General features: G+C 42.2%; 1 long non-coding RNA gene across 2 annotated transcripts in view; it reads left to right on the top strand.

Annotated features, from left to right (window-relative positions):
* The window catches only part of LOC149136677 (uncharacterized), a 42,528-nt gene extending 33,032 nt beyond the window's left edge, over nt 1-9,496 (top strand). The window contains exons 2-4 of one of the 2 annotated variants that reach the window (XR_016241187.1): nt 4,071-4,230; nt 6,315-6,391; nt 9,197-9,496. This is a non-coding gene — a long non-coding RNA (uncharacterized LOC149136677). The remainder of the gene's footprint in view (nt 1-4,070; nt 4,231-6,314; nt 6,392-9,196) is intronic. The other variant, XR_016241186.1, reaches the window with a different exon arrangement.
* Nucleotides 9,497-9,708: the final 212 nt, after the last annotated feature.

A 9,708-nucleotide genomic window follows, 5' to 3' on the forward strand; every position in this document is an offset into this window, starting at 1 on the left:
GACTTGAAAATAAGGGCAGTCTTCCTGGATCCGGAAGGTAAGTTGGTGGTCCTGGACGTCGATAGTAGTGATGGCGCTGCTTTCAGACTGCTGGCTGCCTACGCTCCGACAGGAGCAGGGCAGTCGGATTATTTCAAACGTCTGGAGGTTTTCCTAGGTACTTCTCGCACTTTAGTGCTAGTTGGGGACTGGAACGCTGTCCTAGACGAACGTATCGATAGGGTGGGTGCGGGAGCATCTAATAGGAAAGGGGGATGCAAGAGCCTCGCCAACCTGCTCAAACGCTTTCAGCTGTCCGACAGGTATCGACTAGACAACCTGAATGTGCTAATGTGGACTTGGACTAATCGCATCGGGTCGTCTAGATCGTACTTAGATAGATTTTTCTGTAGGCCAGCGGATAAGGATAGCATAGGGTGTCCACAATTCAACATAGTCGGCTACACGGACCACAAATTCGTGATCTGTACGGTCGACTTAGATAGGCTCCATAGACAAGGCCCCGGTTACTGGAAGCTAAACACGTCGACAACGGCGTGCAAAGCTTACAGAGACCGGATTAGTTTATTAGTTAAGAGGGCTTTAACCGGAGCAATCATCAACAACAACTGGTGGTTCGCCCTGAAGCGGGCAATTAGAGCAGAATCAATTAGGTTTAGCAAGGCTCTAGCTGTAGAACGTAAGAAAACAGAGCGGGATTTAGTTAACAAACTAGACGAGGCTCTTGGGACAGGCATCGCAACCGACGTGTTAGCAGCGAAGTTGGCCCTCGACCAACACTTTGATGCCAAGCATGAAGGCTGCGTTGTCAGAGCTAAAGCACTTTCGGTAAGCGGGGAGGGGACTAAGGCCGCTCGATGGGCCCGCGTGGTTGAGGCGAAGCGTGGCAACAGAGCGACCATTCGGTCTTTGGTGGACCAGAACGACTGCGAGATTTCGGGACCGAAGCAGATGTGTTCGGCCTTTCAGCGACACTTTGCTCAATTGTTCGGGACAAACGGTAGGACGGACGACGGAACAGATTTCGATGTGTACCTAGACGGCCTGCCGCAACTCTCGACCAGCGAGGCCGAGTGCTGCGAAGGACCGATATCTGCCTGGGAAGTACGGGAAGCGATGAAAGGCTACACGAGAGGTAGATCGCCGGGTTTGGATGGTCTGCCTTACGAGCTTTATACGTCAATGCCAGACTTGTTTGCGGGCGTCTTGGCAAACGTCTACTGCAACTGGCAACAAAACGGGAGAATTCCTGCTTTTGTTTGTCGGGGAGTGGTGGCTTTGCTAAGAAAGGACCCAAACAAGGGGGACATTATAGGGAACTTTAGGCCCATCACTCTGCTCAACACAGAGTTGAAGATCTTGGCCAAGGTGCTAGCCAAGAGATTGGCGCCTGTCGTGGGCAAACTGATCGGCAAGGCGCAGACATGCGCTGTGCCGACCAGGTCTATCCACGACAACCTCCATCTCATGCGCTACATCATAGAGAGAGTGGGTAACGAAGCTGGCGCGGGTGGGGCTTTGATCAATTTAGATCAGTCTAAAGCCTTCGATAGGGTCGACCATCGATACCTGGCAGCTGTTCTCAAGGCAGCTGGTTTCGGTCCGGTCTTCCGCGGGTGGATAGCTGCTTTATACAGCGGCATCTGCTCGGTCATACGGGTGAACGGCCATCTATCGGAACCGTTCAACATCTCGCGTTCGGTTCGCCAAGGGTGTCCTCTCTCCTCCCTTCTGTATGTATTGACTCTCGAGCCATTACTGCGGAAGTTGGAGGCTTTGAGGGGCGTCCCGCGTGATCTGGGATGTGGAAGGAGCGTGTCTGCCTATGCCGACGACGTTACCGTGATGGTGTCGAGCCACAGGCATATTGACCTGATTGGCGAGACACTAAACGAGTATGAAGCGGTGACAGGTGCGAAAATTAACGCGGAAAAGTCAATGGGCTTGCAACTAGGCACCTGGAGGGGCACGTCCATGCCGTCCAACAGCGTCGTAGGGCGCTGGACAGACGGACCCGTTAAACTGCTCGGGGTCTGGTTCGGTCCGGACCTCCAGTTGGAGAAAAACTGGGAAGAAGTGACGAACAGGGTGGCCAACCTCACCCAGAAATGGGCTGAGAGGAAGCTCTCCTTGAAAGGTCGAGCGGAGGTAGCGAATGCGTACATCGCATCCGTCATCTATTACCGTTTGACCGTCGTCCCTTGTCCCGACCGCTGGTTAACCAAGATAGTACGCTTGCTCTTCAACTTTTTGTGGAAGGGTCAGGTACCACTGGTCAGGCGCTCTATCTGCTGTCAACAGCCGCTGAACGGAGGCCTTGGCATGCCGTGGTTGCTGATGCGCAAACATGCGCTCAGGCTACGACATCTCAGGCGCTTCCTGGACGGTGAACAGGTGTGGTCGCCTTTCGTCAGACGCGATTTTCCGCAGCTCGTTTCTTTAACAGAGCTGCAATCCTGGATCAAACGTAGACCGAGAAAGGGCGCTTGGCACCTCGAGTGCCGCCAAGCTCTCACCGCCCTCAGTCAGGCGGGCAGTGCGATCGGTAGTAGATCCACTCTAGCTTTCTATAGAGGGTTAGTGGGAGAAAAGTGCGACGACGTTCTCGGGGAAACTCTAGGCGTCGAGGATAATCAGCTAAGCAGTCTGTTCAGGAGAACTTTCGGGCCGGGGCCCATGGATAATTTCCAAAGGTCCCTCGCCTGGCAGTGCTACCGAGGTGCGCTACCTGTTCGAGATAAACTCTACCGACATGGAAGTGCCGTCAACCGGGCCTGCCCGAGGTGCGCTCAGGACGACGAAACCGTTCTGCACGCACTCGTCCAGTGCCCGAGCATTGCTGACCTGTGGGTCTATATCGAACAGCTACTGTCACGTGTAGGACGGATCCGGCTATCAGCTGGATCCATCGTGAGAATTGACCCGCCGACCTCCTTTAACCAGGAGGGCAAGGCAATTTTCCTATGCCTAGTGGCTGTAGCGAAAGAGGTGATATGGTGGACCCGTTTGAAAGGGTTAAAGACAGACACTTTCCTCTTTGGCCAAGGCCTCATCAACTTTTTCAAGTTCCACTTGAAAAGGAAGATGAGAGTAGAGAGGGAAGTGCTGTCTCATAGCAAATTCGTTGAAAGATGGGTGACTGTTGGAAAAATGGCCAGTATAAACGGACCAATTCTGAGAATACACCTGTAAAAAAAAAAAAAAAAAGGTAATGTAAAGGGAGAAAGGGCTCTATACCCCTTTCTTATTTTTTCTGACCAGGCTCCCGTGGTTTTATGGGTTTTTCCACGTGTAACCTTTCCTTTTTCGAAGCGCCTCCCCCTTTGGGAGTTCTACTTATTTATTTATCTATTTATTTATCTATTTATTTATTATATCCTTCTCCGTTTTCTTCCTCTGTTTAGACGAACTTTCCTACCTTTTCGGACAAAACCTTTTGTAACCTTCGTCCTGTCTTTGTCCTTATATGTCTTTAATTGATATTAGCCCTTGTGGCCAATAAAACGAATTAATTATTATTATTATTATTATTATGATTATTATTGTTGTTGTTGTTGTTGTTAAGGCAGCGAGCTGGCAGACCCGTTAGCACGCCGGGCGAAATGCTCAGCGATATTTCGCCCGTCGCTACGTTCTGAGTTCAAATTCCGCCGAGGTCGATAAATTAAGTACTCGTTGCGTACTGATTTCGATGCAATCGACTAATCTCCTCCCCCAAAATTGCTACCCTTGTGGCAAAATTTATGCCCCCACTCACACAAACACACATACACACATAGTCCATCTCTCTCTCTCTCTCTCTCTCTCCCTCTCACATATATATATATATATTTACATTTATATATATATATATATATATATATATATATATATATATATATTTACATTTACATATGTATACATACATATACACACATCTATGAACCTCTATGTATTTATGTAGAGAGGTGGGGAGAAAGCGAAATATGTTTGTTTGTAGGAGCCTTTTCCTTTATATGGTTTCTCTTTTGAAGTTATTCTATTCATTTATTTATTTTTTGTTCTGCATACTTCTATTGTTATTTTCGCAGATGTTCTGCAAGTATACGCAGCCAGCTGGGATTTAATCGTATCAACGTTGTCCAATAGCTGATTTAATTGGTAGCTTATCTCGACTCGAATTCGTGATGAGAATTTCGACAATTCTGCAACAGTTTTCAAGGTCTCTTGGCTTTCATCTTCCTAATAGCGGTGTGTACCTAATCTCCAGATGCGTAATAGTCTTCTAGATATAATTTGTTCACTTATCCCCTTTACGACTTTTCAGGTTTGCTTAGAGCAATTGAATTACAAAGAAGACAAGGAAAAACATAAAAGCGTCGTTTTTCTTCGTCCTTGTATAGCACGTACATCTACTTGCTTCGACCAAAAGAGGAAATACATGAAACCCCGGGACATTTGCAGCTGAATCGTCATATTAAATGTACGGGAAAATGACCTTTAGTTTTTAATGATCGATATATAGAAAACGTCTGAAAAAAAATTAGGCTAATTAGTGAAGAAGGTAATTGAGAATACGTTCAGGCATTTAATGGTTCATATATTTAGTGTTGCGTCGTGTTCAAGCTGAATAAATAGATTTTCAGCTCTCTACTATTGAGTTAAGGAGCATCTGAACATGCATAATTCAATAGAAAGAGGGAGAGTGAGGAAGAGAAAAAGGTAAAAGAGTGTGTTCAGTAAATTACCCAAAAATCGTTACCATTGGCTTTTTGAGATGCCGTTATTGTTAATTTTCCTTTGTTAAAAAGTCCTTTTAAATGCATTATAAGCTAATCAGGTGCTCTCCCTATATACTGGGGTAGGCTTTCCAAAAGTGTGCAGTTACCTATTAGTTGTACTGCATCAATGCAATCAACCAGACTCTTGTTTCCGGTCAGTTCGCAAGCGTCTTTGATGACTTCTTACTCTCTCCTACTCCACATTTCATGTCAGGGTAGTCTTGCGCAGTGATACGTATTGCGTTGTATGTCTCAAGTATGATACCTTTTTGGACTTGAATCTCGACAATAGCTGTCTTTGGACTTTCAGCTTTTCTAGTGCTGCAGCGTTTGCTACACTGTCTTTGCAGCTTATCCTTCCCAATATGCAAATGAACCATAGCTCAACGATATCTATCTTCTTGTATTTCCTTTATATCATCCAACGTTTTGCACCGTAGAGCACAATTGGCATAATAAAACAGTTTATGTCAATGAAGAGGAGTACAGAAAATATATATATAAAAAGACGCAGCATAATAAATAGCACTTAATTATCTGCCGTAAGCAATTTATGAATGCTACAGACAATTTACTTTTATTGTACAACAAAGTTCAAAAGTTCCGTTACATTGGGTGTCCATTATTCTCCTTGCAGTGATTTCAGATGTTTACTTGCTCTGCTTCCCTTAATATCGTTTGTGATAAAATATTCCTGTGACCAACTGATATTTTAATAACCTCAAATACCCAAATATAGGCATAACGTCCCTCACAGTATAATATCTGTATTTTGTAATGTTTATAACCATAGGTTCGCTTTCCCGTCTCCTCCTTTCTTCACCTCTGTTGTTTCGAAAACCCAAGCCTGCATTAATAGCTGAACCCTGTTCTTTTCAAAACCATCGACCTTCTGGGATTTCCACCTTGCTCACATCTTTTCTTAAGTTGTTAAACTACATAAGTTATATAAAATAAAGTACGAATTTAAGTACAGAGGATTAAGTTGGTGAGCTGGCAGAATCGTTAACACACCGGCCAAAATACTTAGTGGCATTTCTACTTTTATTACGTTCTAAGTTTAAATGACGCCGTGGCCGACTCTTCCTATCATCCTTTTGGAGTCGATAAACAAGTACCTGCTGAAGACTGGGGTCGATGTAATCGACTTACAGCCTGCCTCGAAATTGCTAGCCTTGTGCCACGATTTGAAACGAATATAAGTACTGCAGTCGATGTCATCGACTGAACGTCTCCCTTCAAAATTGCTATATTGTACCTAATCAGGAAACAATTATATAGGTCAATGAGAGCAGCGAATTAACTGAATCATAAGGACGCCGGACAAAAAGCCTTTGTACAATTTGCATCCAGTGATCAAATCCTGCCACAGTAGCCTTTATGTTGCTTCGTAACGGATGATATAAAAAAAATTGAGTACTAAGCAAGCCCGGGAATCAGTATAATTCTGCCTTACGTTCCCATGAAATATCTGACATTTTGACTGTTAAAAATTATTATATATAAGCCGATAGGATGTAACGCATAGTAAAATTTAACTGTTATGTCTAGCAGGTTAGCAACCAGCTGGAAGTTACGCAAAGTCTTTGAAGTGGAGATTGATGTCAATGAGCACAGCACTTCTCTTCCAGGTAAGTGAAGATTAAACAATAAAGCAAATTTTATACATACATACATACATATATATATATATATATATATATATATATATATATATATATATATATATATTTATATTTATATTTATATTTATATATCGCATATAACTTTGTTTTGCAGATATTTGATAACAGTTATGAATAAAAGATCAATTTCTCACTCATTTTTCTTATAAACATTTTCCCCTGGAAATGACTTTGCCATTCATCCTTCTGGGTGGGATCTATATGTAACAGTAATGTAATACTCTTGAGGAATCACTTGAAGTAGAACGTTCAGCTCAAAAAAACTCCTTCACTTGGGCGTGTGCCTAGTCACATAAATATATAATATAAAAAGAAACGCTACACAATAGGTGCGGTCATGGTCGTATGTTTAAGAAGCTTGCATTTTGGCCACGCACTTTCGAGTTCACTCCCACTGCGCGACAGCTTCGACAACAATATATATTCTTTTACTTGTTTCAGTCATTGAACTACGGCCATGCTGGGACACCGGCTTCAAAGGTTTTAGTCGAACAAATCGAGCCCAGGACTTTTTTTATAAATAGCCTGGTATTTATTCTATCAGACTGTCTTTGCCCAACATATCAACACCGGTTGTTAAGCGATGGTGGGTGACAAACTTACACATAAAGAGACACGCACATGCACACACACACGCGCACGCACACACGCGCACGCACACACGCGCACGCACACACGCGCACGCACACACGCGCACGCACACACGCGCACACACACACACACATACATACACACACACACACACACACACACACATATATGCATATATATATATATATATGATGGCTTCTTTCAGCTTCCGTCTACCACATCTACTAACAAATCTTTGGCCAGCCCGAGGTTATATTAAAGGACACTTGCCCAAGGTGCCACACAGTGGGACTGAGCCTCGGAACCATGTGGCTGAGGAGCATGATTCTTACAAAACAGCCACGCCTGTGCCTAGACAGACATACATACATACATACATACATACATACATGGGTTGGACAAAATAATGGAAAAACCTTAAAATTTCGAACAAATTTATATTAATATGAGGTAGGACCGCCTTTGGTAGTAATTACAGCTTGAATTCTACAAGGTATAGACTCATATAAAGTTTGAATTGTTTCCAAAGGAATTTTTGTCCATTTTTCAGCTAAAACATTCTCCAGTTCTTGTACTGATGATGGTGGAGGATATCGACTCCTTACTTGTTTTTCTAAAATGCACCATCAATGTTCAATAATATCGAGATCTGGGGACTGTGCTGGCCAGATAAGATGTTCAACTTCACTAGAATGTTCCTCGTGCCATTCAGTAACAATTTTGGCTGTGTGAATTGGTGCATTATCAGCCTGAAAGATTGCGTTTCCCTCTGGAAACAGTTGCGCAACCATAGGATGAATTTCATCAGATAAAATGCTTAGTCTTGACTAGTAATTCTGCTATGAAAGGAAACCATTGGGCCTGTGGATTTCCAAAATATAGTCTCCCAGATCATCACAGATCCTCCTCCATGTTTAACAGTTGGAAGAAGGCAGTGTGGGTCAAATGCTTCTTTTGGCTGTCAGAACACATACACTTGGCCGGTGGTCGGAAATAAGGTAAAAGATGACTCGTCCGAGAAAATAACATTCTTCCACTGCTCTAGGGACCAATTCTGTAGGTTTTTACTCCACTCTAAACGCTTTGCAACGTTTGTTTTTGAAAGTAGTGGTTTTCTAATTGGAGCCCTCCCGTGAAATACGGCTTTTTTGCAAATCCCGGCGAACAGTTTTTGTGGAAACTGAGTTCTTGAGGTTGTCATTAAGCTCTGAAGTAATTTTGGGAGCTGTACTTTTGTGATCCTTTCTAACAATTCGCGTAAGAGTCCGAAGGTCCGTATCTTAAAGTTTCGGTTTTCTTCCGGAGTTTTGTTTCGACGAGGAGGTTTTTCCCCCTTTCTCAAAGGCTGTCGTTACTTTCGAGACAGTACTTCCTGATACACGAAACATTTCGGCTGTTTTCATTACGCTAGCACCTGCCATAGAAGCACCAACAATTTGATCTCTTTGAAAATACGATAGATCTGTCATTTTAATGAATTTTGATTACCTTTTTCTGATGATATCTAAAAAAGAAACAGAAATTTTAGCAAAACATGTTATGCAATACTAATAATACATTTAAAAAAAAACACAAAAATAAACAAGGTTTTGGTGGTTTTATAGATATTTCGAAATCATAATGCTATGGTGCTAGGTATTTCTATTATTTTGTCCAACCCCTGTATGTATCTTATGACGTCAACAATATACTTAGTTGTGCGTGTGTGTGGGGGTTTGTACTTACATGTATGTGTTTCTGTGTTTTGCTTGTGCCCATCCAACAGTTATACAACCAGTATTGGTTTCTTTACGTCACTGTAAATTAGCGGTTCGGCAGAAAGATACCGACCGAATAAGCACCAAACTTCAAAATAAGTATCGAAGCCGAATATTTTCGACTAAACCCTTGAAGGTGGTGCCCCAGCATGGCCATAGTCCAATGATTGAAACAGTTGAATGATAAAACATCACACACACACACACACACACACAATGGCTTATAAATTCATCTCAAAAAATTTAAGCGCGCAAATATAACAGAGATGAGACAAGAGCCTCGGACGTTTCTACGTACATATATAAGTTGAAGCATTCGTAGTAGATTTTAATATTGCTAAAATTTTTAGTTTAGAATTCAAAGTGAATCTCAAACCTTCATGTTTTTTTTGTTTTTTTGTAGGATAGTTAATTGGAAAGCAAAAGAAAACTAGAAAAGTAAGCAGTGAATTTGGGGAACTTGGCAAGGTTCATAAGAATTTGGCAAGGAAACTAACCGCGGTTGTTGTAAGTTCTTTAGATCTTGAACGAATACCTTGAATATACATTTAATCCAAGACCGCCGTGAGAGCGGTGTGTGTGTATGTGTGTGCGTGTGTGTGTAGTGTGTGTGTGTATAGTGTGTGTGTAGTGTTTGTGTGTATAGTGTGTGTGTAGTGTGTGTGTAGTGTGTGTGTAGTGTGTGAGTGTACTTCGGAGCGTATATGTGTGTAAATGTGTATATGTGTATTCATATATATATATATATATATATGTGAATAAATATAAGTATGTGTATATATATATATATATATATATATATATATATATGTATGTGAATAAATATAAGTATGCATATATATATATATATATATATATATATATATATATATGTGAATAAATATAAGTATGCATATATATATATATATATATGTG

This window comes from Octopus bimaculoides, chromosome 3, assembly GCF_046866305.1.
Source record: "Octopus bimaculoides isolate indiv1 chromosome 3, ASM4686630v1, whole genome shotgun sequence".
Classification (NCBI taxonomy): domain Eukaryota; kingdom Metazoa; phylum Mollusca; class Cephalopoda; order Octopoda; family Octopodidae; genus Octopus; species Octopus bimaculoides.